At 50.8% G+C, this 27,486-nt stretch overlaps 1 long non-coding RNA gene across 1 annotated transcript; it reads right to left on the bottom strand.

Moving 5' to 3' along the window:
* Positions 1–1,951: 1,951 nt before the first annotated feature.
* On the bottom strand, positions 1,952–15,716 carry LOC111557262. Its single transcript, XR_002737161.2, has 3 exons — positions 13,865–15,716; positions 7,523–7,676; positions 1,952–4,896 (listed from the first exon to the last, which is right to left on the bottom strand). It is a non-coding gene; the product is annotated as an uncharacterized LOC111557262 (long non-coding RNA).
* Between the last annotated feature and the right edge of the window lie 11,770 nt (positions 15,717–27,486).

The following is a 27,486-nucleotide window of genomic DNA, read 5'->3' as shown; positions in this document are numbered from 1 at the left end:
AGGCGCCCCATACTGACTCGTACTTTTATCGTATACACCCCAGCCCCCAGTGAAACTTAAATGTGAGGAGAAGAGCAGAACTAATCCCACCAGCATTTGAAGCCAGGCGCTGCCGTAGGTTCTGTGGAGAGGACAAAATGAGCAAAAGGGGCAGAAGCCCCTGCTCTCCGCGGAGCTCGTCACCTGGCAAGGATGGGCGTGGTGTCGCGTGGAATGTTCTGGAATTGTGCCCTGTGGTTCTCAAAGTGCTGCTCAGCCCCCGCAAGCTTGTTGTGTCCCTGGTCCCTTTTCATCCCCTCTGCTTGACCTCACACCCTGTGTCCTCTGAAGGCAGGGGACACGTAAGTCCTGCAGAGTTTTGTGCCTGGCGAGGCAGCCTGGAGAGCGCCATGGGTGCTGGCTGGGTCCTGGAGCAACAAGTCGGCCTCTGCTTGCTTGCAACCCCCCCCCCCCCCCCCCCCCCCCCCGCCACCTTGAGATCAGAAGCTGTGTCTGGGCTTGAATGGGAAGCGGAGCCAGCAGCCTTCTCCACACCCTCCGTAAGTGGATTGCACCCTGCGGATTCTCGACACAGGGGTGAAGGACGGAACTGGGGGTGGGATCGGAGACGCTTTGTCAAGGTGTCCGTTGCTCCCTGTGACTATCTGAAGGACCTCGTCTCCTGGTGGCTCCTTCACCGTAGGGCAGAGAGACGGGCAGGTCCGCCTGTAGTTGAGTTTGGTGTTACCCGTGTGAGTTTATGTCGTACACGTGGAAGTGATGCGGCTTCCCGGTGGATCTCAAGGTTTTGCTGAGTGAAGGCGAGGAGAGGCTAAGTGGCCCTTCACTGTCCTCTCCCTCCTCCAGCCCCGTGGCTCCTGGGCTCCAAGGGGAGCCAGCTCGGCCCAGGCAGGGGAGGCGGAATGTTCCGGGGGAAGCCACGCGTGCGGAGGTGGCTGCTTCCCAGAGCAGCAGTCCTCAGACGGTCTCTGGAAGGAGCGGAAGGAGATCATGGCATCTCCTGTGACATCAGTATGAAATTTGAATTGTTACTGTCTTTATGGGGCACATGACAAACTACTCCAGCAGCCCATGTGTTGTGTATCTACACACACACACACACACACACACACACACACACACACACACACGGTGAAGGTGACGTGCGTGCTCAGACAACAGCCCCTCCTTAGGAAAGCCCTTGTCCAGCTGCCCGGAGGACAGCGGTCTGACATGTGCCTTCAGGCTCCGTCCAGCTTCGGTGCAGAGGCAGCCCACAGCCGGAGGTGGAGCGCAGTGGGACATGGGGCCTGGCACGGGGCCCCCAGGGCGGAGGTGCCGCGGTGGGGTTGGCTGAGGCCTCCCGTCTGCGGGGGCGCCGAGCTCTGGCCCCCCGTCTGCGGGGGCGCCGAGCTCTGGCCCCGGCCTGCCGCCTCTGCCTTCATCTTTCCCGGCGTCGCCCCCGGCAGACCTGTCGCCTCCGAATCCCATCTCGGATCTGCTTCCTGGAGGGTCCGGAGGACACGCTGCCAATCAGTTTTCCTCGAGGGACCCGTGGTTGGAGCAGCCGGGAGGCCCTGTCGCAGAGGGGGCCATGGGGCGGTTTGTGAGGGAGGGCGGCGCGTGGAGAGTAATTCCGGGCCCACACACGGCTTCATTTATTCTCCATCGCGCACCCAGGTAGGGTGGGAGGGGACGCATTCTCTCCGCTTTCCAGATGGGAAAACCGAGAGCACCGAGATTTCACCGACTTGGCATTTTACGGGCCTGGAGGCAGGGGAGCCCGCCTTGGCGGCCGGGCGGCCGGGCAGTGTCCCCACCCCCCCAACTGTCCCTGCTTGAGCAAAGCCACAGAGGGAATGGAAAAGCCTTGGGCAAAGACCCAGGGTCTACTCTGTTTGCAAACACATGCGGGGTGGGGGGGGGGGGGGTGGGGGGTGGGCAGCTGCCCCAGAGAAAAGCTTTTTGAAATAAGTGTCCTCCCCAACTCACACCTGAGTTGCTTTTCCTTTTAAAAATCTCGGCTCTCCATCTTCTGTTTAAGAAGTTCACATGAGGCCACAGGGTCCGGAGAGCCAGGCTTCTATTCTTTTCCTTTGTGGCGCGCCCCCGGTGCTGGTTATGCAGACGTCTCATGTGATTTCTGAACCTTCCGTGCACGCGTCACGAGCCCTTGGCCTCACCCCTTTCATCCATGACAGCGACGAGCCTCGTCCGAAGAGCCACGAGGTCAGTTGAACATCATTCCATCCTTCCCCGGGACTCTGGTCGGAGTCTCCCCAGAGAACCGTATGAGCTCCCATCCCTGACACCTTGCTGTAGCCTGAACCCACTCCCCAAAGTAGCCGCATTGGCAGCCATTCTTTCCTCCTCCTTGCTAATCCCCAAATCCCAAATTTGGGGAGGGTGGCCAGTGTCCAGCCCCAGGATGAATCGTAAGTGGGTAAAGATACCAGCTGGGTGTCCTACAGTTGAGCTCAATTCTGACACTGTCTACCGGGAGAGAGCGTCAGGTTCCATGGGTCAAGGGCTCAGTCCCACAAGACTGCCTCCCCAGCCCCTTCAGATGCCAATCACAAGGCCAAGTGGTCACCTATGGTCTGGCCCACTGGCTATAGCTTGAAGGTTCCAACGATCCCCTCTTAGGGTTTGAGTAATTTGCTGGAGCAGGCTCAAAGATCTCAGAGAAACATTTTTCTTACTAGATTGCTGGTTTACTGCATAGGATACAATTCAGGAACATCCCAGGGCAAGGCGTGGGGAAAGGGCGCGGGGCCAAGCTCTCCCAGCACCCACTCTCCCTGCAACTCCACGTGCCCATCAACCCGGGGGCTCTCCCAACCCCGAACGCCAACCTTTCGGGTTTTTCTGGAGGCTTCGTTACAGAGGCGTGATTCTTTAAATTGATCCCACCCCCGGCCCCTCTCCCCTCCCTGGAGGTTTGGGGTGGGGGTGGGGGTGGGACTGGAATTTCCAACCTCCCAATCACACGGTTGCTTCCCCCTGGCAACCAGCCCCATTCTCAGGTGCTTTCCAGAAGTCGCTTCATTAACATAACAAAAGACACCTTTAGGGCTCTCAGCACTTAGGAAATTCCAAGGGCTTCTGGAACTCTGTGCCAGGAACAGGGATGAAAACCAAATCTGTGCCTGTGCAAAGCTGGATCCCAGTCCTGCACTAACAGGATGCGTAGACTTTGGCGTATAATTGACCTCCCGTGGATTCAGGTTCTTCTCAAGTGAAAACATTTGTCCTGCCTTGCTGGTGGTGTGGGAGGAGGTGAGATACAGGGATGGAGGGAAGCAAGAAGGGGCAGCAGGGAAACGCATGTGGGTGGCCCCCAGGGGTCGTCCCCCAGTGTCAGAGGGAGCCCCACAGCCACCCACCTCACTGCTCTGAGGTGCACCTGCGTCCTGTAAACATGGACTCCAGGTTAGAAAGCCCGCTTCACGTCAGAAATTCCTTCCCCCGTCTCGGGCTGGGAGCTGCTTCACCAATTGGATTCTGCAATTTCATTGAGAATCCTTAATGGGAGATCTGAAATAGCAGAGGACAGAGATCGCCAGGGTGTCTGCCCTCCAGAAGAGTCCTGTCAACTATTGATCGGTCCCTCCGAGCCCTAAAAGTCACAGTCCCCAGCTCCAGGAGGTCCGAGGGGGAGACCAGTCTTCGGCTTAGAGGGGCAAGTAGGTGGAGAACCTACTGGGAAGAGAGTAGCTATAAGAAAACCCTTTCTCTCAGAAAAACAGAGGCAGGTTCCAGAGCAAGGAGAGGAGCAAAACCCCGCCTCCTTCGCTGACCCAGGAAATACGACGGAGAATGTTCCCGTGACGTGTCCATTGAGAGTGAAACAGATCTGTCCCCTTTCTCTCTCCCGCTTCTCCCTTTGTGCGTATTTCCCGTGCAGACAGCTTTCACGGCCTCTCGGGGTCTCAGACGAAGACCAGGCTGGCGACATTGCGTCGCGAGGGGGCAGCCAAGTACAGCACGTTGGAAACGCCGGCCCTCAATCTTCCACCCGCCGGAGAGCAGTGTTATCCCCGTCCTCTGAGGGGTCCCTCTTTTTTTTTTTTTCTGGGCTGGAGAAGTTTCCTGTAATACATTGGCCCATTTTACAATCCGTTTTTCCATTAGCTGGGAGTAAAGAGTGGAAAAACAGAATGAATTGTGGAAAGAAGCAGAACATAGGTATAAATGTCAGATGACGGGGTTCTACAGGCGCGTGGAAATCTCCCCCCTTCACAAACCATTGTGATTCTTTGTAGACTTAGAACTGGTCTCAGGGTGGCCCGAGAGAGAGGGGACGGAAAAAGGACATCCCAGCTGCTACTCTGTGGTTCAAACCACTGGCACGTGTGCGTCCCTCGATTCAACAAGTAAATATGTTCACCACCTGCCGTATGTGAGCTGGGACAGATGCCGTGAGGAACACTGAGGCGACTCACCCGCAGCCCGTGCCCTGTGCCCTGCATCTGGCTGGTGGGTGGGTGACAGGGTCACCACCTTCTGCGGCTGGAAGTCCAGAGGGTCCCAGTCACACCAGGAAGACACGCCCCGAGCGCGAGTGCGAGGAGGGAGAGGTGGCATTCTGTCGAGGGAGGTGGGGAGTCAGGAGGTGCTTCCTCAGGTTGGTTCAGCAATGACACATATCACTTTGACGTGAAGGTCGTTGGCCAAAGCAAGTCATGGGGCCGAGGCTGTCATCGATGGGGCAAGAAAGTACAGTCTTTTGGAGCAATGACCTAGCTTGCCACGTTGGTGTGCAGAGCGTGCTGATTGTATAGTTTGGGCTCCACCTGCTGTTCTGCAAGTACCAGCCGATTTCTTCCCCGGGAGCCTCCAGGTGTTCCAAGTACACCAGCTCCTAAGTTCACCGGGAGAAAGATCCAGTATTTACCAGGAAAACCATGGGCGGACCTAGGGAAGGAACAGCGGAAATGAAAGTAAATGAGTGGATAGAAAAGAGGCATGGAGGCAGGATCCGTGGAACTGACCGGCCAACCTCTGAGGACTTTGGGAACCTGACAAAAGGATTCCAAACCGGATTAGGAAGAAAAAATCGGCAGGAGTGGTGTGGAATTTTTGATGAGAGGACTGAGTAATGGGGGAGACCTATCCTGTCAATGGTGAACATAATAGAAAGCTAGAATAATGAAAGAGAGTGGTGTTGAATCAAGAATAAACCAGTAGATCAGGGGACAGAACAGAGAGCTCAAAAATATACCACTTGATGTGTTTAATTGCATTAACAGAGGAGGGATAGCTTGATTAATAAAGAGTTAATAAGTCATTTGGGGGAAAATTGACTCTTTAAACAAAATCAGTCAAGAGTCTCGCTTCATCCTGTATCCCAAGTAAATTTTAGTTGCATGAAGGAAATACATGAGTAAAATCATGGATGAATTGGAAGAGCATATAGGCGCTCTCTGGATAAGTTCTTTCTTTCCATGTGTGAAAACAATAGAAAAAAATCCCTAAAGAAAGAAATTAAGAAATTAACCACTTAAATATTTTAATTTCCACATATGTACATATGCGGTTTTTTCCTAGAGAAAATGAAAAGCCAAAAATGAACTATGAAGATACTTGTCCAAATATATTAGAGTCATGTCCTTAAATGCAGAAAATACTCACGCTAACTAGTAAGAATAAGACGAGGACCCTAAAAGAAAAACGAGCAAAGACCACAGGCAGACAATTCAGGGAAGAGAAAATGTAATTAGACAGTAAAGAGTTGCACATGAAACACAGAGCAAATTGCCAACCTCAGCAACAATAAAAGAAATGCAAGTGCGCAGCGGGAGGCAACAAGCTTTGACTTAAGTGAGCAAAGACTGGGAACATGCAAAGGTGTGAGTGGCGTTGGGGAAAGGTACCTCTTGGCATCTGTGCTCATACGTTCTACAGGTTCACACCTTCCACAGGTTCACACCTTCTACAGGTTCACACCTTCCACAGGTTCACACCTTCTATAGGTTCACACCTTCTACAGGGTCACACCCTCTACAGGTTCATGCCTTCTACAGGTTCACACCTACAGGTTCACACCTTCCACAGGTTCACACCTTCTACAGGTTCACACCTTCTACAAATTCACACCTTCCACAGGTTCACACCTTCTACAGGTTCACACCTTCCACAGGTTCACACCCTCTACAGGTTCATACCTTCTACAGTTCACACCTACAGGTTCACACCTTCTACAAATTCACACCTTCCACAGGTTCACACCTTCTACAGGTTCACACCTTCTACAAATTCACACCTGCCACAGGTTCACACCCTCTACAGGTTCACACCCTCTATAGGTTCATACCTTCTACAGGTTCACACCTTCTGCAGGTTCACACCCTCTACAGGTTCACACCTTCTATAGGTTCACACCCTCTATAGGTTCATACCTTCTACAGGTTCACACCTTCTACAGGTTCACATCTTCCACAGGTTCACACCTTCTATAGGTTCACACCTTCCACAAGTTCACACCTTCTACAGGTTCACATCTTCCACAGGTTCACACCTTCTACAGGTTCACACCTTCCACAGGTTCACACCTTCTACAGCTTCACACCTTCCACAGGTTCACACCTTCTACAGGGAGTGCCTGGTGCCAGAGGTAGAGCCCCTTGATCCAGGAGTTCACTTTCAGAAATCTGTCTGGCGGGTCACTCATGGCTCTTTCTTCTAGGGAACTGCTTAGAGACATGGCCAATGATCTGAGTACAAAGAAGGTTGTCAGGATGTTCTTAGCGTCAACAATTTGGGAACAGATAAAATGTCTAATGCCTGGGGTTGATCAAATAAACTGGGGCCCGGTTAAGAATAGAACAGTATATGGCACATGAAAAAAAATCATATTAAAAAAAAAATCTCCCAGGGGCTGCTTAGCAGTAAAGTGCAGGGAGCGTGGAATGCTATACTTTGAATAGACACACAGGTCAAGAGGTAATAATTTCCGCCCAATACAACATAGAGTCAGTCTCCGTCCGACTCCTGTCTCCAGCCTTTCCGGAGGTCACCAATGTATCCACGTTTTTATCATCCTTCCAGGGATACTCTCTGCCAGACTATTAGCTGGGGCAAGAGATGTGATTTCTGCATCGAGAAGGTTTGAGGATGTTCTCAGCAGGACAGGAGAAGTTGAAGAGAGAGGGTTCATCCATGGCGGTCCACCGGGAGAAGGGAGAAGATAATGTTGCCATTGCTGCCTTTAGGTGGGCAGGGGGCGATGCAGGGAGAAGATGCAGAGGCTCTGCAGAGGAGGGGCTGAGGGTGGGAGGGAGGAGGGGTGGGCAGGGGTCCTTGGGTGTTGGAAAGATTCTGTGCGTCCGCTGCATCAATGTCAGTGTCCTGGTCGTGATACTGTACTATCGCTTTGCAAGAAATTACCGTTGGGACAACTGGATAAAGGGCTCACGAAATCTCTGCGTTAGTTCTAACGCCTGCGAATCTACAATTATCTCAAAATAGAAAGCTTAACTGAAACGTTTAGATGTCACGATCAAGGCACGTCCTTAAACCGGTTTTGAAATTGGAAGCTTACGTATTGGTTAACTTTTCATCGTGAGGCCGTCTCCTTTCCTTGGCAGACATTTTTCCGAGGGCTGGTTCTTCATCCTTTACGGGCGTGTGGCCCTGGAGGAAAGCGTGCCCGTTGTTTTCTTCCACTGGTGGGACTGCCAGGAGCCCCTGGTATCCTGAGGGAAGAGAGGTCGCTGAAGACAGGAGATCCTGTGCACAGAGGGTTTCCTGTCTTTCCCCCCACTCTGTCTTTTATCTTTTACTTTTAAGACACAGACGTTGAAACACAACAGGGTAGAAACAGAGCACGTGTGTTGGGGTCTGAGCATCGGGGTTTGTTGCTGATTTTACCGCTTAACTAACGGAACAGTGTCAGCCTCGCCCAGCCTTGGTTTCCTCATCTGTAAAATGGGCCTCCAAACAGAACCTACGCGTCACTGAGAGGATCTAAATCAGAGGTTTACTAGTGGTGGTCCTTGGGCCAAACCCAGCCTCCCGCCCCCCCGTTTTGTGGATGCAGTTTCATTGACGCATACAATCTGTGGCTGTCCTCATACCACAAGAATGGGGTCGAATAGTCGTGACAGAGACTGTCTGTCCCACAGAGCCACTTACCCTCTGTCCCTTTACAGAAAGAGTTTGCCAGCCGCTGGTCTAAATGATATAAAGTATGTGACAACGTTTAAAAATGCTAAAACACGGGTCACAGTTGCTGTTAAACACCTTTAGCAACAGACCTCTGTTCCCCTGAAAAGCGAAATCAGGTAGACTGGCTTTTCTCACACATGGTCAGTCTGAACAGGTTGATCTTAGCATTTGGATAGCACGACCCCTGATAAGTCTCACGCAAGACGTTGTTAGTAGTTTTCCTCGCAGGGAACAGCATTTTATGAGTATAGGTATGCGTGTGTGCGCATATGTATGGAAAGGTGTGCACATGTGTGTATATCCACATAAACGCACACATGCATATCTGTAAGTCAGATAACACTTTTTTGTATTATAAAGCATCGAAAGTTGAGTCTACATATCTACCAGCTGGATTTAACAGTTGTTAGCATTTCGCCGTATTTGTTCCGTCGCCTGCAAATCTGTTGATCTCCAGATCTATGTGTGGCCAGTCCATTGAAAGCAACCTGAAAGCAAGTTGTAGACATCATGACCCTTCACCCCTAAACCCTTTGCCAGTGTTCATGTCCAACAGCGAGGAGCTTTAGCGTATGAAACCACAAGACCGTCGCCTACCACATCCAATGAAAAGTAACAAGACCCCCCTCATATCACCTACGATGAAGATTTCTCCAGTTGTTCACACAATATGTTCCTTGCATCTTGTTTTTTTTTTTTTTTTCAAACCAGGGACCAAGGAAGTTTCCCTCATTGTATTTGCTTGTTATGTTGCTTTTAATCCAGGCCCCCCCGCCCCCATCCTTGCCCTTTCGTGACATTGACTTTTTGAGGAGACAGTTGTAGACACATCTTTGAATAGACCGCGGACTCTCGGAAGGCTGGGCGACGTTCTTGTTTCTTCGGTGTGTCCCGGAGTATTTAGTCCAGCCACATCTTTGGAGCTGAAAACATTCTTTGGACTTCCTGATCGTGCTGGATCAGGCGTGCTCTGGGCAGAGGGGGACAGGAAGCCCTTCCCACATGAAACTCACTAATGAACTTCCATTCCACAGTTAGGTGGTTACCCTAAAACACTCAGGCTTTGTGCTGCCGGTCATGAGACCAGGGCTCAATTTCTTCCTTGCCCACTGCTGTTAGAAGAGGGCACTTGATTTGGTCTTCCGTTTTCGTAGTTTAACAGGTAGCGAGCAGGTCACGAAGGGTGAAGGGTTGAGCAAGTCCGAAGTGGTGCTCCAGGACGGGACAGACAGGGCTCCGGGACAGTCTCTCACCTTGCCATTCCGGCCCGTGGCTCCTTTTGGTTACAGACCCAACCCAGGGAACCGCCCTCACCTCTGCCCTGACCCTCCCTTTTCCATCCATTTTTTAGGATGAGGGCTTCTGCGTCCCCCTCACTTTCAGAGCGCTTTTGCAGGTAAATGAGCCTAGGTCTATGCGGGGAGAGGAGTTACCCAGGACAGGAGAGTTTGGGACCTCTCTCCCAGCTCCCCCCTCTCTCTTTTTTAATGCTTATTGATTTGTTTTGAGAGAGAGACTGTGTGTGGGGAGCAGGGGAAGGGGCAGAGGGAGAGAGAGAGAGAGCAAGAGAGAGAGAATCCCAAGCAGGCTCCTCACTGTCAGTGCATAGAGCCCCTTGAGGGGCTCGATGTCACAAACTGCGAGACCGCGACCTGAGCTTAAATCCAGAGTCCCAGCCAACTGAGCCACCCAGGCGCCCCTGTCCCCTCTCTTCTGTCACCCAGTTTGCCTTTGGTCACTGTGTTTTCCCAGTTGGAAGTTTGCCTTTGGATTCTTTTCTTTCATTAATTAAACGTTCCAGGAGACTGGGGGTGGTTTAAGGAGGGAATCCTTGGAGATCCCAGGGTCTTGTCAACAGTGGAGACCAGCCAACATTATTTATTTGAAACCTTATAACGCACGGAATTAGCATTGCATATTTTGAAAAAAGAAAAGCTTGAACCCGGTGTTTTGAGCCAGAAAACGAGGAGAAAAGTTTGGCTGGGTGTGCTGAGCGAGCCCCTGAATTTCCTATAGCCGATAGCCGCCCCTCCTTCCTAGAAGTCCCGGGTGAGCTGGTTTCCAGCCACGGGGGCAGTCTTAAAATAGACTGTTAGGTGTAACAGCGAAGGAAAAAGCAGCATTTCTGGGAACTTTGGAAGCACAAGGGAATGCAGTCTTGACTGAAACAATTACAGAGGAATGAGAGAAAGCAGAACACGGGTGTCGGAGCAGCCGAGGGTCAGACTGCCCTGGAGCCTTCGTCTTTGCTCGGACAGAACTCGGGGGGTTACGCGCAGCTCAGAGAAAGAGCCCGAGTTTTAAAATTAGTATCATCATTATTATTACTGGTATATTGCTTTAGGATGCCCGGCCACCTAAGAATCTGGAGCACTCTTACAGATTTTGTAGCAACACCCATGTTTCTGTGCGGTAACCGAAGTCTGTTCTTCACCAAAAATGTAGTCAGTCTTCCGGCGTCGGCTCCCGGCACCCCTGCCTTTCCCTCTGTCTCCCTCTTGGCATCTCTCAGGTTAGCATCCCCTTCCCGGCAGCTTTACTCCATCCCCCTGACTGGGGACATCCCCCCGATGATCCTTCTGGAGGGATCTACAATCAGCGACAAGCCGCAAAGTGGCCGTGGAACTTCTGTTGCCCTCCCGTCTGTAAACTCTGGGAACGCAGACACCCCTGCACCTCCCAGGCTGCCTGGCAAAGGACAGGTGAGCTCACTTCAGGACTGTTTCAGTGAGCATGTGAAGACCGGAAGAACTAGAGATGCACGGCTGCCTCACGGAAGCCGGCCAAGAATACGGACAGAGAGCTGACCGATGAGACAGGCATAACCCATGAAAAGTATGGAAAGCACCTTTGAGAAGCTCAACCCAGGGGCACCTGGGTGGCTCAGTTGGTTGAGCACCCGACTCTTGATTTCTGCTCAGGTCATGGGATCGATCCCCACGTTGGGCTCTGCACTGAGCATGGAGTCTGCTTGAGATTTTTTCTTTCTTTCTTTCTTTCTTTCTTTCTTTCTTTCTTTCTTTCTTTCTTTCTTTCTTTCTTTCTTTCTTTCTTTCTTTCTTTCTTTCTTTCTTTCTTTCTTTCTTTCTTTCTTTCTTTCTTTCTTTCTTTCTTTTCCTTCCTTCCTTCCTTCCTTCCTTCCTTCCTTCCTTCCTTCCTTCCTTCCTTCCTTCCTTCTTCCTTCCTTCTTTCTTTCCTTCTTTCTTTCTTTCCTTCCTTCTTTCCTTCCTTCCTTCCTTCCTTCCTTCCTTCCTTCCTTCCTTCCTTCCTTCCTTCCTTCCTTCCTCTCTCTCTCTCTCCCTCTGCCCCCTCCCCTGCTTGCACTCTCTCAAAAACAAAGTCAACCTAAATCAGATTCAAAGAAATGCAAATTAAAATAACACCCCCCCCCATCAAATCAGCAGGGAAGGAAATAAAATAATATACAGTGCTGTTGCATGAAGGAGATTGGCACAAACTCCAGAAACAGTTTAGCAGAGCAGTGGTGAGCGTAATAGTAATTATGGTAACATCCCCACCCACAATGTTTGCTGAGGTCCTGCTCTGTGCTGCGGTAGAGTTTTATATATCTTGTCCCATTCAGTCCTCACCATGGAACAATCCTATGAGCAGGCCAGTTGTATCATCCCCTAGATATAAATCTTCCTAAGTAAAGATTCGGTGCACCCATAGATTCATAGGAGCATTATTTATCTGGGATATCTATTCCACAGATTATCCTGTTGTCGTTCAAGAGCTGTTTATGATAGACACAAAATACCACGAAGAATGTCTTTGATGAAATTTTATGTGGCGACAGACAGACTTAAACCTCATAGGGACCTTAAGTGGCGCACTAGCCACCCTGATCATGAAACTTGACCTGAAAGCTCTAGACTTAAGGGACAAGAGCGAGATCCCACACTGCACACCTAGCAGGACTGTACAGGTGCAAGAATCCCACACAGCCACGCTTGGAAAAGACTAGAAGGAAATCCACCAAAACGGTAACCGATTTGGCTTGCTTTCATTTCTTCTTTGCACTTTTCCATAAGTCTCGATTTTTTTCTTTCACAAACATCATTACTTTTTATAACTTCTTTAAACGTGTATTCATTTTCAGAGAGAGAGTGAGCGGGGGAGGGGGAGAGAGAGAGAGAGAGAGAGGAGAGAGAGGATCCCAAGCAGGTTCCGCACTCATCGTGGAGCCTGATGCGGGGCTCGAGTCTACAATTCTGGGAACATGACCTGAGCCAAAATCAAGAATCGGGTGCTCAACCGACTGAGCCACCCAGCCGCCCCATTACTTTTTATCATTTTTAAAACATTTTTTAAAATCAAAGGTCTGTGTGCGGGGCAGTTTCGGGGGAAGCAGAAAGGAAGTATTTCCGTGGAGGAAGATGGATTATGGATTATTCAAACTATGTCGAAATCCAAAGAGGTGGAGGAGGGGGAGGTCTCACTGAAAACCTGGCTCCAGGAGCGTCTGTGGGTCTCGTCACCTGCACAGGCCTTTGTGTCCTGAGCATTTCACCTTCTGGTTGGTGGCCCACTGCAGGACTGACTCTTGGGAGAAATACCCTAGCGATGAGAAGAGACAGGAAGGATTTCCTCCGACATATTCCTTATTCCCTGTCTAGACTTGATTCGGAAGACAGTCGGGGTGGCTGAGTGTCCTATTCCTAACATGCGCCTATGCCTCTGGGACTGTGCAGTAGAGGTATGATCTCATGGAGGCGGTGGCTGAGATGCCCCCGTGTTCCCTAGCCACCTTCACACTATCCGGTATTCACTCTGTTTGGCCCCTCACTCTGCTCCCCACACCCTCGGCAGAATTTCTCTTTAAAACCCTACTCTCCGGGGCATCCGGGTGGCTCGGTCGGTTGTGTCCGACTTCGACTCGGGTCATGATCTCACGGTTCGTGAGTTCGAGCCCCGCGTCGGGCTTGGAGCTGACAGCTCAGAGCCCGGAGCCTGCTTCAGATTCTGTGTCTCCCCCTCTGTGCCTCCCTTTCTCTCTCTCTCTCTCTCTCTCTCTCTCTCTCTCTCTCTCTCTCTCAAAAATAAATAAATAAATAAATAAATAAATAAATAAATAAATGCTAAAAAAAAAAAATAAAACAAAAAACCCTACTCTCTAATCATTGAAAGCATTTAAGTCCCAGCTCGACTATCACCCCCTTCTGCCAAGTGTCTTGAGTCATTTCCCACTTAGAGATTCATTTCTTCTGTTGTGTCCTCTTAGTTTTTCTTCACCCCCCCCCCTTTTATACCCTGGTTGTATTGCACTAGAACCAGACACACACTCACTGTGTGTGTCTGAGTTTAGTTCCACTCGTCTAGGTTTTGTGTGGAAGACACTCATAGATGCTTGGAAGCGGAAATGGCCGCGTGAAATCAGCTACCCAAGGAGACTAGCCCCTGGCGGGGAACCTGTGGACTGCAACCTTCCCCGGTGGCTCAGAGCCTCTAGGACTGGGATCCTCTCTGACACTGTCGGATCCATTTTGGAGGCATGTCTGTGGAGGTTTGGCTTTCATGGCAGAGGGGCTCTGTGTTGACTTCGTCATGCTCCGCGGATTGTGGGAGTGTTTGCTTGTGCAAAGCTCGTGACACAGAAAACCTGTCTCTAAGTGTGACTTTCAGACAAGGAAGGCGCACCGGTTCCTGATCGCCACAGTAGTGCTGTTTAACAAGTAGCCCCCCTCAGCCCCCAGGGGCTTAAGACAGCACTTACGAAGCTCATGGGTCTGCAGGTCAGCGGGGTGGTTTTGCTGGCCTTGGCTGGGCTCGCTCATGTGCCGGAGGCTTAGCTGACTGTCCGCTGGCCTGGGAGGGCGCTGGCTGGAATGCTTGGGACGCCGCTCTGCTTTGTGTAGCTTTTTGTTCTCCAGCAAGCTAGCCCAAGCCCGTTCTCAGTGCAAGGAGGGGGTGCACAGGCGAGCAGAAAGGCCAAGCGCTTTTTCAAGCCTCTCCATGTGTCCAAGTCTACCAACATCTCATTGGCCAAAGGAAGGCTCACGGCCAAGCTCAGAGGCTGAGTGGGAGGCTTCCGGAAGGTTACAGGGCTGAGCGTGGACGCTGGAGGGGACAAGCAGGGCGGTTATTACTGCATTCAGGTCCCAGAGAAAGGAAGTCAGACTTACAACATACACCTGAAACTCCAGCCTGCTTGGCATGCAACGCTCGGATGGAGCTCGCGGAGCTATCTTGGCCTGATTTCCTCTTTTTTCTATAGAAACCTTTTCCCCCTTGGACATGCAGAGAGAAGCAAACAGACCATTTGAGAAGGCTGATATTTTGGAAGACTATTAACCCTGTTAATAGTTAATAAGGAGGGATGTCCCCTGTTTCCCCTCCTACAACTCACCATATGCAGGAGAGACAGATATATTCGGGAAATTGTAACACAATATGGCAAGAGCCATCCATTGTTCATAGATTATTTTCTTAAGATGCGGGGTATGGTATTGCTGTTGCAGTCTTCAAGTGGTCTTAACAGACAGTTGGCCCCTCCCTATAATTCTTTCCAGAACATATCAGGGTAACATTTAAACTTTTTTTTTTTTTTTTTTTTTGTAAGCCAATGGTCTTAACTTTGGTGGATATTGTTCAACTTTTAACAGGCTAACGAACAGAAATCCCCTAGGGTAGGTCACGTGAGTTGACGAATTCTTTGTGTAATTTGTAAATACACTCTTTGAAGGACACATGGCTCATCTGGGTCCCCCAACCACAGAAGCTGAGACAGGCGTTGGAGGCAGGTACTTGATCCGGGAGGGGATTCTGGGAAACACAGGCAGGGGAGTGGGAAGTGAGAGCTGGTTACCACTGTGGGCAGCTGGGGCTCGGGCCCATCAGGGGTCTCCTTTAGCATTGCACGGACCAGCCTGGAACATGTCGCACTGAGGAGTGGGCAGGCTGGGCTGTTTATCGGGTGGCTCTCATTCCTGACTGGTTGGGTTTGCCCTGGAGTCATCGAACCCGCAGTTCTCTTCTGGGCTTCCCTGGGGACAGGCTGAGCAACCTCCAGCGTGAGCGCAGGTGGGCAGGAAGCAGAGAGGCAGGTATTTGAACACAGGAGCCGTCTGTATGCACAGGAAGTGCTCACTGCAGCTGCCAGTGAACTGAGGCAGGCCAAGGGGCTCAAGGGCAGGGCCTCAAGGGCACTGAGACCCTTCGCAGGGAAGCACACACCTCAGTGCTGAACCGTCTGCCAGGGCTTTGTTGAGACGCTGGGTTTGGGCGTGTGGACCTTAAGGAACTCCCGGGCTACAATCAGTGTGGCCGTGCTCGGCGAAACAGATGTGAGCTTTTCGGCGCTGGTCGATCTGTGCTGAGCGGGATGCTAAGTTATTTTTTCAGGATAAACTTGGCACTCCTCAGCGGAGCGGAGGGTTCCTACGCAGACACCTGTCCTTGTCAGGCTTCTCAAGGTCAACACACAATGTTGGCTCAGGCGTGTGGTTCCATTTATAACTGCCAGTGTGGAGCGGTGCATGCTGGGTACTTGCCAGGAAGCATAATCTTAAACTCACTGCTGCACCACATCTATCGGGGGCTTGGCTGAGAGCAGTCTTTATGGAAGGCTGATCTGAAGGGCATGCGGCCCTTCCATTCTTCTAGAACAGGATCACATGCTTTTGCTATAAAGAACCAGATGGTAATTATTTTAGGCTTTTTGAGCCAGATAGTCTGTTGCTTTGACTCAGCCCCACTGCTGTGGCTCAAAAACAGCCCCAGATGACGCGTTAAGGAATGGGCGTGGCTGTGTGCCAATAAAACTTTATTTACAAAAACAGGCTGTGGGCTGGATCCGGGCCATGGGCCACGAATTGCAGCCCCCTCGCTCTAGAAGGTCTAAAATCTAGGGGCGCCCGGGTGGCTCAGTCGGTTAAGCGTCCGACTTCGGCTCAGGTCACGATCTCGCGGTCTGTGAGTTCGAGCCCCGCGTCGGGCTCTGTGCTGACGGCTCGGAGCCTGGAGCCTGCTTGGGATTCTGTGTCTCCCTCTCTCCCTTCCCCTCCCCTGCTCGTGCTCTGTGTCTCTTTCTCAAAAATAAGTAAACATTAAAAAAAGTTTTTTAGAAGGTCGAAAATCTAACACTGGATAGATCAAGGCAACCAGCACAGGGTGCCGTCCCAGGACTGTGGTGTGACAGACCCCGCAGAATGAACTCACGTGACCTAGCGTAGAGGTTACTGTTTATTAACCTGTAATTGGTTGCTGCCTTGACTGGACTGTAGGGAGTAACACAGGAGTAACATCACTGGATAGTGATGGGGTTCGTAGAGAAACTGTCTTATCAAAGTCACCCTTGTGTCCAACTAGAGGATGTTTGGGGGGATGTCAGCCTTGACACCTTGTGTTGTTCTTTTGCCAACACCTGAGAGTACAGAGCAATTCGGTCATTTTTTGCCAGGGACACTCTGAGTCCGGCTGTAGAACCAGATTTTCATTTTCACTGTGGCTCCCGGGAAACTGAGTCAGGGCAGTTTGGGTCACGGTCTCGAAGGATCCTCAGCCTTCCACGGGGTCTCTTTTTCATCTTCCGATGACCAACCATGATGAGTGATATGTTTTCTCATAAGCTGCCTCAAATCCCTTTTGGATCAAGGCAGGAAGGAAAGCCAGAGAAGGGAGGGGAGGGGACAGGATGTCCCTGAGGTTCTGGGCTTGGGTTCCGCATTTCTCTCAGGCGCCTATGTTGCCACAGCTTGAGATCCTATTTGCTTCGCCAGGAAACCTCCTCCTTCACTAGCTTCCTCGTTCTCCCTATGCCTGGGAGGGCTACAGATCCTTCCGTGTGGACCCCGGGGCTCTCTCCAAAGTGGGGCTCTTGTCTGTAACAGGCCACTTCTTGCCATCTCGTGACCAACGGGCCCACCTCTCAAGGCTCCAGAGCATTGCTGAGACCGCGTGGTAATTTGTAACAAAACTTACCGCGGGTACAGTTCCGGGGATGACAGAAGGGAACTGCAGTGCAGAAAGAACAAACTAGTTTGGAGACACTTTGAAGAGCTCTCCGTGAAAGGTTGGCGGACTGAGGCCTGTGGGACAAGTCTGGCCCACTGTCCGCTTTTGAACAACCCTGAAAGCTAAAACTGATGGGAATAATGAAGGAAAAAATCAAATGAATAACCTTTTATAACATGTGAACATTATATGAAATTCACATTCCGGGCTGTGAATAAAGTTTTATTAACACACAGGCGTGCCCATTCACTGACATATTGTCTGCGGGTGCTTTGCCCCACGATGGCAAAGATAAGTCGTTCCAGGGAGACCGCTCACCTACAAAGCCTGAAATATTTATTATCTGGCCCTTTACAGAAAACATTTGCTGACCTGTTCCCTAGACCAGGGTCGTCTTCTGTGTATCCCTCTTGTCAGTCTGGTGGTTTCTATTTCTGCGGCAGGAGCTGCTGAAGTTTGCACCTGCTGTTCCCTCAGCCTGGAGGGCCCTTTCCTCTTTCCTCCCCAATCTGCTCCTCACCTGCAGGTGTCCTTGACCTTCTCGACTGGGTTGGCTTCTCCTCTTGGCTTCGTAGCCCTTGTCACCTTCTCAATTTTATGCTCGTCTGAGCAAGGATTTGATTAGCATCTGTCCTTCCTCTAGACAGTCTGCTCCATTCTTCAAAGCGACGTGAGGCAGTTTAGGGGGAAACATAAAATACTGCGTGGGGCAAATGCAGGTGCCTGGTTTTGCTCAGCGTGTCCCCAGCTCCTTTCCAGGACCTAGAAGATGCTCACCAAGTGTCTGTGGGCTGAGCAAATGGCAAGTTTGGATGGGAAGGGGAAGGAAGGAAGACGAAACCACAGTTAGGAGGGGATTCAGGGTCAAGAAGAGGGCTGATGGGGGTACAGGAGTAGCAGGTCTGCACACTGGTCAGAACTGGAGTCTGATGGTGGCTTTGGAGTTTTGGCTCTGTCACTGAGTAGCTGTGTGATCCTGGGCAAATTACTTAACCTCTCTGGGCTTCATGTGGACAATGGGGATCATCATAGTACCTACCTCAGAGATGTGTGAGGTCTGAACATATAAAGTGCTTAGCATAGAGCCTGGCCCATAGCGAGTGTTTGTTGTTGGTTGTGAGTTGTGTTCTGCAAAGGATCTGCGAAGTCCTAACCTCTGGTGCCCGTGAATGTGACCGTACTTGGAAACAAGGGCCTCTGCAGATGTAATCGAGTGGAGATCACACTGGATTAGAGTGGGCTCTAATCCAGTGACCACTGTCCTTTTAAGAGGGGAGAAGGCCACATGAAGCCAGAGGGCAGCGATGAACCCACAAACCAAGGAATGCAAGACTGTCGGTAACCACCAGAAGCTGGGAGAGGGTCGTGGAATAGATTCTCCCCCAGAGCCTTCAGAGGGAGCACGGCCTCGCCGACACCTTGTTTTTGGACTTCTAGCCTCTAGAACTGTGAGGGGACACATGGTTGTTGTTTCAAGCCCCCCAGTTGGCGGTCACTTGTTATGGGGGCCCCAGGAAACCTGTACAGTGTTCCATAATCCCAAGGCCATCATTGTTCAAGGGGAGAGCTAATGGCGAGGGAGAGGAGGATGGATGATTAGGCAGCGTCTATATTTTCTTGGGCATTTGGGTCCATGCACGGAAGGCACTTGTCCATGGGCTGTGCCTCAGCCAGTACCAGGTGGGCATCGGTGAGCCAATGTGCTGGTTTCCTGGCCCCTTGGTTGGGCAACTGTGGGGTAGGTGGCCTCCTAGGATTCCCCAGCTTGGAAATCCTTTCTGGGCTCCCCTCCCTTCTCTGTCTCCCTTCCCTGCTCCCCGTTCAGGGCTTCCTGGGGTCACCTCCCAAATATACCACTTCCAGTCACGTTCTGGTCTCAGTTTCCACTTCTAGGGGAGCGCAAATTGAGCGCGAGAGTTTGTAGATGGCGGGTGGACAGGGCTCAGGGATCATCCAATGGATCAAAATCCCAGGAAAAGCTGAGGGAGGCTGGGAGTCAAGGGCAGGTGGATGAGTTACCCTTGAGGAAGAGAAGGGACACTTGAGGTTGGAGAAAAGAATATAAAGATGGTTATAGATGGTGGTAACTTTGGTAAATGAGAACCATGAGCTAAGAACCTATAGGAGAGAAACCAGTGCAATAGACTTCTTTACCCTCTTTTTAAAAATCACTATCAAAGGAACACATGTGTATCAATTTTGAAAAAATCAAATAATCTAGAATAGTGTTCTAGTGGTGAATGACAGCTCCTTGCCCCATCCCTCACCTTCCCGCTCCTGGCCCTGGAGCCAACCTCTACTGGACAGTATTAGATTTTAGTTCCAGTGGGTACCCCCGTGCCTCTGAAAGACAGGCTGACGTGGTTAATTGTGGGTTTACCAACTTCAAGCATTGCCTGTTTGCTTCCTGCTGTGCTGGATGGTGCACAGTGGGCAGAATTACAAGATGGCCCCAGGATTCCAGCCCCTGGCACACACACACCTTCTCCCAGTCACTTATCTGGGGGAAGCTGATGTCACTAAGGTCCTAAACCGCTTGACCTGAAGATAGGGAGATATCCAGGGGGTCTGACCTAATCCCAGAAGCCCTTTGTATCTGGGTCTGGGGGTCAGAGACAGAGGCAGTCAGAGCTTCAGAGGACCAGGGGGATTTGATGTTTGAGAAGTACTCCACCGCTGGCTTGAAGATGGGGTGGGGGGCCACATGGCAAGGAACTTCGGGTGGCCTGTGGGACCTAAGAGTGGTCCTCAGCTGATAGCCACATAACCACCCCAGTCCTACAACCTCAAGGAACTGAATTCTGACATGGCCATGCAACCTCCGTAGAGGACCCTAAGCTCCGATGAGAGTGTGGTTTTTATTTGAGCCTGGTGAGACCCTGAGCACAGAACGCAGTGACACTGTGCCCAGACTCTTGAACTCTTGACCTATGAGCTATCAGCTGGCATTGTTTTAAGCCACTAAGTTGTGGTTATTTGTTACACAGCGTTGATAGCAAATACAGCCGGTGTAAGATGGTGTGAGGATGGAAGCTGTGTCTTCCCACTCATCCCCTACCCCGTTTCTTCTACTGCCTTAGTCTCTCCTCCGGCCACCTGTGCGGCTCCAAACTTGACCTTCCGTGTCCTTCCCTTATTCCAGCCACCACAGATGATACCATCTTGGCTCTCCATTTTGTAAGCTGCAGCCATGTTCAGCTTTGTGGGCCCTGTGGTCTCTGTCACAACTACTCTGCCCTCATAGCAAGAAAGCAGGCACAAGACAGTAGGCACAGGGACGAGTGTGGCCGTGTGCCAGTTAAACTTTATTTACAAAAACAGGCTGTGGGTCCACCTGCCCTGCAGAGTCCATTCTACCTCCCATCCTCTGTCCGATGAACTGTTCCTCTTACCGGCTCAAGGCAGCTAAACGTTGGCATTCTCTTGACTCGGTTCTTAGGGTCTATTTCCAATTTATAAAAAACAGATTGATGTGTGGTAATGGGAAGTCCTGGGAATATCCCGGCTCATCTCTGCTTCCCAGTGACTTTTAAAACCGTTGCCCCTATCGGATTCTGTTCAGTTGAAAGGAAGAGACCCCATGGGGGCTGAAAATGGAGACACAGCCCCTTCCTTTATAAACACACGCAGGCCTATGCAGCCCACGCCTCGCAAGGCAGGGGGTCACAGCTGGAAGCATTTTCCTGGGAAACTCAGAGTTGTCAAAGGCATTTATCCGGTATTTTATTGTAATTGGTTAATTTATGCTTTATTTACCTTGTGGATATGATCTGAAAGCTAATGCCGGAGTAACCGCTGCCTTTTTCTGTTCTGTGTTGTCAGGAAAATGTATGTCCCTTTGGCTTAACATCTTTTTGAAAAAAAAAAAAAAATGAGAAATGGAGCTTCGGAATAAATTTTCCACCGCTCATGACGAGGAGCCTCCAGGCACCATGGTCTGTGTTCTTTTAAGTCAAATAAAACTGGTTTCTGCAGAGAACATTCAAATGTTTCACCTTGGCCGTAGAATTTGGAACTGATCTTCCAGTATCAGCGGTGCTGGAAGTCAGTCCAGGAGCGATCGGCTGGAAAACGCTGATCCCTAGGAGGAAACTAACGGAGGAACCCAGTAGTGTGGTTGCCTCGTCTGGTCGCCTGCGTCCAGGCCCGCACTGCTCCGTGCACGTGGGCGCGCACACGGCATATGAATCCCGCCCTGCCCCAGCCAGCCAGCTGCCAAGTAGGATTTGCCTTGACTGCTGCTTATCATTTCCAATTGTTCTCCAAATAAAACAGGCCCCAGAGCTGAGGCGAATGCCTTCGAAGGCATTTTTCCACCGGATATGGGTCCGGAATAAGAAATCAACAGTAATCTGCACCTCCAAGCACATCTGGGGAGACGGCTTTTAATTCAGAGCAGTCGGAAGCCATTGACAGACACAGAATAGAGCAGGGTGGATGGAAAGTAAAGTCATGGGCTGCCGCAGCTAGCTGCACCAAGGACAGTCCCCTCTTGAATCTGTCATCTGTCACCTGGGGATAGAATGCATTGGCTCTCTGTCTTTTTTGTCTCTGTCTCCTCTCCCATTCCCCGCCCCCCCACCCGAGTCACCCTCTCCAGCTCTCCGTCTCCCCCTTCCCTCCCTCCTTAACCTCCTCTTTCAGCTATAAGCCCTTCACCTTTAAGAAAAATACTTCTGGGGGCGCCTTGGGTGGGGGGGGCTCAGTCGGTTAAGCAAGTTTATGGCTTCAGCTCAGGTCAGGATCCTACAGATCGTGGGTTCGACCCCTGCGTCGGGCTGTGTGCTGACAGCCCAGAGCCTGGAGCCTGCTTCGGATCTCGTGTCTTCCCCTCTCTCTGCCTCTTCCCCACTTGCGCTCTGTCTCTCAAAAAGAAATAAAGAAATTAAAGAAAAATTAGAGAAATTAAAATAAAACTAAAGAGATAAAAATAAAAATAAAAATAATCCCTCCTATTGCACAATCTTGCAATAAAGTAGACTCTACAGAAAGTTGCAAAAATAGCCCGGCTAGTCCCATGGACCATGCAGTCGGCTTCCCTCTGGTTAATCTTTACACAACAGCACTATAGCAGCAAAAGCAGGAGCCCACCGGGCACAGCGCATGTCCAGTCCTGTGTCATTAAGCCTTTCATCTTGTCTGTTCACTTTTCCACGCAAGTTTATTCCATTTTTGGCATTTGTAACTTGCTCAAAGAACACGCACTGTGTATTTATATTGTTCCAAAGAAGGGGCGCCCTCTTTTCTCCATCTGCTCACTTCCGGGGCATCCGACTGGACCTGGGCCCTCCTGCAAGGTGTGCCCACGCTGGGGGAGGAGAACCTGGAGCCGGGGTTCCTGACCTTGCTGGCCGCCTTGGGAAGGGCTCTCACACACCTTGTCTCATTCGGTCTCCATTTATTTTCATTTAATAGGTGGAAGGAGATGAGGCGGAAGTGAGCCCACCTCGCTTCTGGCAAAAAGCTTTGGTTACAGATGTGATGAGAAAGCCATGCAAACTGAAATGAGTTTCGTGGGCAATCTGTGTGCATCCGTCAGGCGGGCAGTCTCCTGTGACGTGGGTAATTGCTGGCAGGGAAGCTCAGCCTGGTCCTGGGGCCAAAGTGGAATCTGCTGGGAAGCCGGGAGGTAGGCGTGCACTCTCAGTTCTCACGTGGAGCACGTCTGTGACCATGGGTGTGGCCGTTCCTGCCACGGACCCACTGGGGGATCCTATAATCAAACTCACTCCTGACACTCTCTTCCTGGAGATGGTATCCCCCCGCGGGTTAAAGGCTCAGCCCCACAAGGCTGCCCCCAACCTCAGACGCCTGTCCCGAGTCCAGATTGTCCTCTGTTCTTCTGACCGAAGACTGGAGGTTCCTTGGGTTTCGTTAATTTGGTTAATTTGCTAGAACAGCTCACAGAACTCAGGAAAATAGTTTACTGATGAGACCACTGGTTTCTCAAAAAAGGATATAAATCAAGAATGAGCAGAGGTTAGAGAAGCAGAAGGCGAGGGCCGTGGAAGGGGTGTGGAGATTCCAGACCCTCTCTGGATGCGCCACCCTCCCGGCACCTCCCTGCGTTCACCAGGCTGCAGACTTTCTGAACACAGCCTGTTCTGAGCTTTTATGGAGGCCTCGTGTTGTGGCCATGATTGATTGTATCCTTGGCCACTGGCGGTTACTTCAACCTCCAGCCCCTCTCCCCAGTTCCAGAGCTCTAATCACAAGGTTGGCTCCACTGGCACCGAGCCCCCATCCTTTCCAAAAGTCACTGCCTTCACAGACACTCAGATGCGGTGTGAAGGGCTTTGCCAGGAATAGCGAGAGACACCTTTATCTCTCTTATCACATAAGAAATTCCGAGGGTTTTAGGAGCTCTGAGTCAGGAACCAGGACGAAGACCAAATATGCATTTCTTAGTATAAATCACAATATCTCGAGATGGAATCCACGTTTTTACATTCTGGGGAGAAAAAGGTGGGTCTGTGGGTTCTCAGGAATCTGAGTGAGTGGGCAACTCCTGGCTCTTTTGACCTAGAGCAGTGGACCTTATGTTTGAGGGGTGGGGCCGTTGGTGAGGCGACCCCAGACAGGACTGGACCTGACCAGTCGGGGGGATTCAGGGCAGGCGCTGGGCTGCTCTTGGCTCTCTTTCCACCGTCTCTGCATTTTTCACTGGGAATTAGCTGGAGTCAGCAGGGTGTGAGAGAAGCACATCGTCCATCCATCTCTGTGGGGCTCAGGGGGCTTCTGAACAGATGGGCAAGGGGATGGGCTAGAGACGCCTGCAGCCCCACAGTTGTCCCAGATCGACCTTTCTGGAACATTCGGATACAGGGGGTGAATGGACTCGTGGTTTTCTTTCTCCTGAACAGACAGTATATGAAACCAAAAGAGCCTGGCTGCTGGGCAGACGGTGCCTAATGATCTGAAAACAAAGCTCAGGTTTTTTTTCTTGGCTGGGGAGAAAGGATGGTGACCTTGATTGGAGCTGGCCTTTCTGAGGCACTTTTCAAGTAAGACTGCCCTTGTCGGGGTGGGGGAGAGGTCAGGAGGAGAAAACTTTTATTTTTAAAACATTTTTAAATTCCATCACAGTTGGGGCGCCTGGGTGGCGCAGTCGGTTGAGCGTCCGACTTCAGCCAGGTCACGATCTCGCGGTCCGGGAGTTCGAGCCCCGCGTCAGGCTCCGGGCTGATGGCTCGGAGCCTGGAGCCTGTTTCCGATTCTGTGTCTCCCTCTCTCTCTGCCCTTCCCCCGTTCATGCTCTGTCTCTCTCTGTCCCAAAAATAAATAAACGTTGAAAAAAAAATAAATTCCATCATAGTTAACATAAAGTGTAATGTTAGTTTCAGGTGTACAATATAGTGATTCAAGCCTTCCATACATCACTGGCCACCACGACAAGTGCCCTCCTTAATCCCCATCACCTAGTCCCTACCCCTCCCCGCTGGTGACCATCAGTGTGTTCTCTATAATTCACTGTCTGTTTCTTGGTTTGTCTCTCTTTTTTCCCCTTTATTCATGTGTTTTGTTTCTTAAATTCCACATGAGTGAAATCATATGGTGTTTGTCCTTCTCTGACTTATTTCATTTAGCATTAATACTCTCTAGCTCCATCCGTGTCATTGCCAATGGCAATGATTTCGTTCCTTTTTTATGGCCGAATAATATTCCGTTGTATCTCTCTCTCTACCACATCTTCTTTATCCCATAATCAATGGGCACTTGGGCTGCTTCCATAATTTGGGTGGATATCCAAATCCAGGAAATAACAGCTGTGAAGAAGCCTAGGGTCTGGAAGAAAAGCCCCCCCCCCTTTTAAGTTTATTTATTTATTTTGAGAGAGAAAGAGAGAGAGAATCCCAAGCAGGCCTTTCGCCATCAGTGCAGAGCCTGATGTGGGGCTTCAACCCATGAACTGTGAGATCATGATCTGAGCCGAAATCAAGAGTTGGATGCTTAATGGACTGAGCCACCCAGCTGCCCCTGGAAGGAAAGACTTTGGCCGGTGGGTCGGTGTCTCCTAAAGTCTGTATCAGAGGCGTGGTAGGATCAAAAAAGACGTTAAAGACTCAAAGTTAATGGCATCTACGGCTGTGTGACTTTGCATGAGTTACTCAACCTCTCTCTTCCCTCATCTGAAATGGGATGTGAGAGGCAGAACAATGACCCCCCAAGGATGCTCACGTCCTAATCCCTGGACCTTGTGGCTATGTTAAATTACGTGGTGAAGAAGCGTTAAGGTCACAGCTGATTTGAAGATTATCCTGGATTATCTGAGTGGACCTCATGAGGGAGGAGGCAGAAAAGGCGACTGGAATGAGTGAGGTCAGAAGGAATCGGCCCAGGGTGGCCGGCTTTGAAGGTGGCAGAGCCATCAGCCAAGAATGCAAGTGACTTCTTGCCCTCAAAGGCGAGGATATGAATTCTCTCCCGGAGGCTCCAGGAAGGAATGCATTCTGTGGATGCCTTGATTTTAGCCCAGGGAGACCCGTGTCGGGCTTCTAACCTACAGAACTAGAAGATGATACATTTCCGTTGTTTTAAGCCATGAGTTTGTGATCATTTGTTACAGCAGCAAGAGGAAACTAATACATGGGGACAACAGTAGCACCTACCTCCTGGGGCAGCTGCAAATAGTGGACGGATTATTACATGACAAGGGCTTAGAGCTGTGTGTGTGGCTCAGTATGATGATGATGGAGAAGATCGTTGCTGCCGTCATTGACGTGAACATACTTACCTTGAACAACACCGGAATTTGGAGTGTCAAGGGGAAGGGAGAGCCAGAGCAGGAAGAGGGGTACAAACGGAGACCCTAAGGATGCAGGGTCAGGAACACGGGAGGGGAGAGCAGACAGTGGTGGTGACCCCCTGGGTAAAGGGGTGTAGGAGGCAGGACAGCAGAGGCCGGAGAGATGCCTCCCAGCTCAGCATGGCAGAGAGAGCCCTGGACCAGCAGCCATGCGGGAGCTCCCGGTGGCCACCAGCCACATGTGAGCCCTTGGGACCGGGCTAGTCTGAATCTCGATGGGCTACAATGTAAGGGCACATTGGATTTCAAACACTTGGGACACAAAAAGAATGTGGAGGACCTTATTAATAATTGCTGTCGATTCCATGTTGAGATAGTAAGATTTTGGATACACTGAGGCACAACACCTAATTGTTAAATTAAATCTCGCCTATTTCTTTTTTACTTAAAAAATTTTTTTTGATGATTATTTTTGAGAGAGAGAGAGAGAGAGAGAGAGCGAGCATGAGCAGGGGAGGGGCAGAGAAAGAGGGAGACACAGAATGTGAAACAGTTTCCAGGCTCTGAGTGTCAGCACAGAGCCTGACATGGGGCTCGAACTCACGAACCGTGAGATCGTGACCTGAGCCGAAATTGGAGGCCTATCTGACTGAGCCACCCAGGTGCCCCTCTTTTTTCCTTTTTTATTTTTATTTTTATTAAAAAAATTTTTTTTAACGTTTATTTTTGAGACAGAGAGAGACAGATCATGAATGGGGGAGGGTCAGAGAGAGGGAGACACAGAATCTGAAACAGGCTCCAGGCTCTGAGCTGTCAGCACAGAGCCTGATGCGGGGCTTGAACTCACGGACTGCGAGATTGTGACCTGAGCCGAAGTCGGCCGCTTAACCGACTGAGCCACCCAGACAGACACCCCATCTTTTTTCCTTTTTTAAAATGCGTCTCCTAGGAAGTTTAAAACTCATACTGAACGCTGTGCTAGACCTAACTGTGTGGGCGTCCCCTCAGGGTTTCTGTCGCTTGTTAGTAGAGCCAGGTGACCTCCAGGGGCTGCTTAGGGCATCTGAGGTTTGGGGACCGGAAGGTTGCTGGGGGGGGGCACAGATAAAACCATGTCCGCAGAAAGGTACATCGTAAGGAGGGGCATACGGACGGAGGCCAAGGCCAGGACTGCCTTTCAGGGAAGGTAGGCAACACACGCCAGGAAGGAGATGGGGCTAAGAATCATTATTCACGCTCTTGCAGAGACTTGGGCAATTTACAATCCAAGGAGAGAGAATTAACGTAGAGGGAGAGAGGAGATCGACAGCAGAGAGGGTGAATTGATGGGGGAACCCTTGCCAAGGGAGGCGAGAAGAAGATTTAAGAGCTGGCCAGGAGTTAACCTTGGAGGGGGCCAGGCAAAGACGAACAGCGAGAGAGAAATTAAACAATCAGCACACTTACCAGAACCGTGCCTCCGAGCGCAGATGGAATGGAATTGGATGAGACCGCTAACCCCGGGCGGCAGGAAGTCAGGAGGAGGGGAAGGTATGTGTTTGCCGCAGGAAGGAGCTCGAGTTGGTCGAGGAAAATGCATGCGGTCAGGCAATGCACGCGAAGCAGTGGGGGCGTGGGGTCACTCGGGGAATGCACAG

This window comes from Felis catus, chromosome D3 (genome assembly GCF_018350175.1).
Source record: "Felis catus isolate Fca126 chromosome D3, F.catus_Fca126_mat1.0, whole genome shotgun sequence".
In the NCBI taxonomy this organism is placed as follows: Eukaryota; Metazoa; Chordata; class Mammalia; order Carnivora; family Felidae; genus Felis; species Felis catus.
Note: the sequence above shows the minus strand (reverse complement) of the source record. Positions and strands in the feature narration are given on the sequence as shown.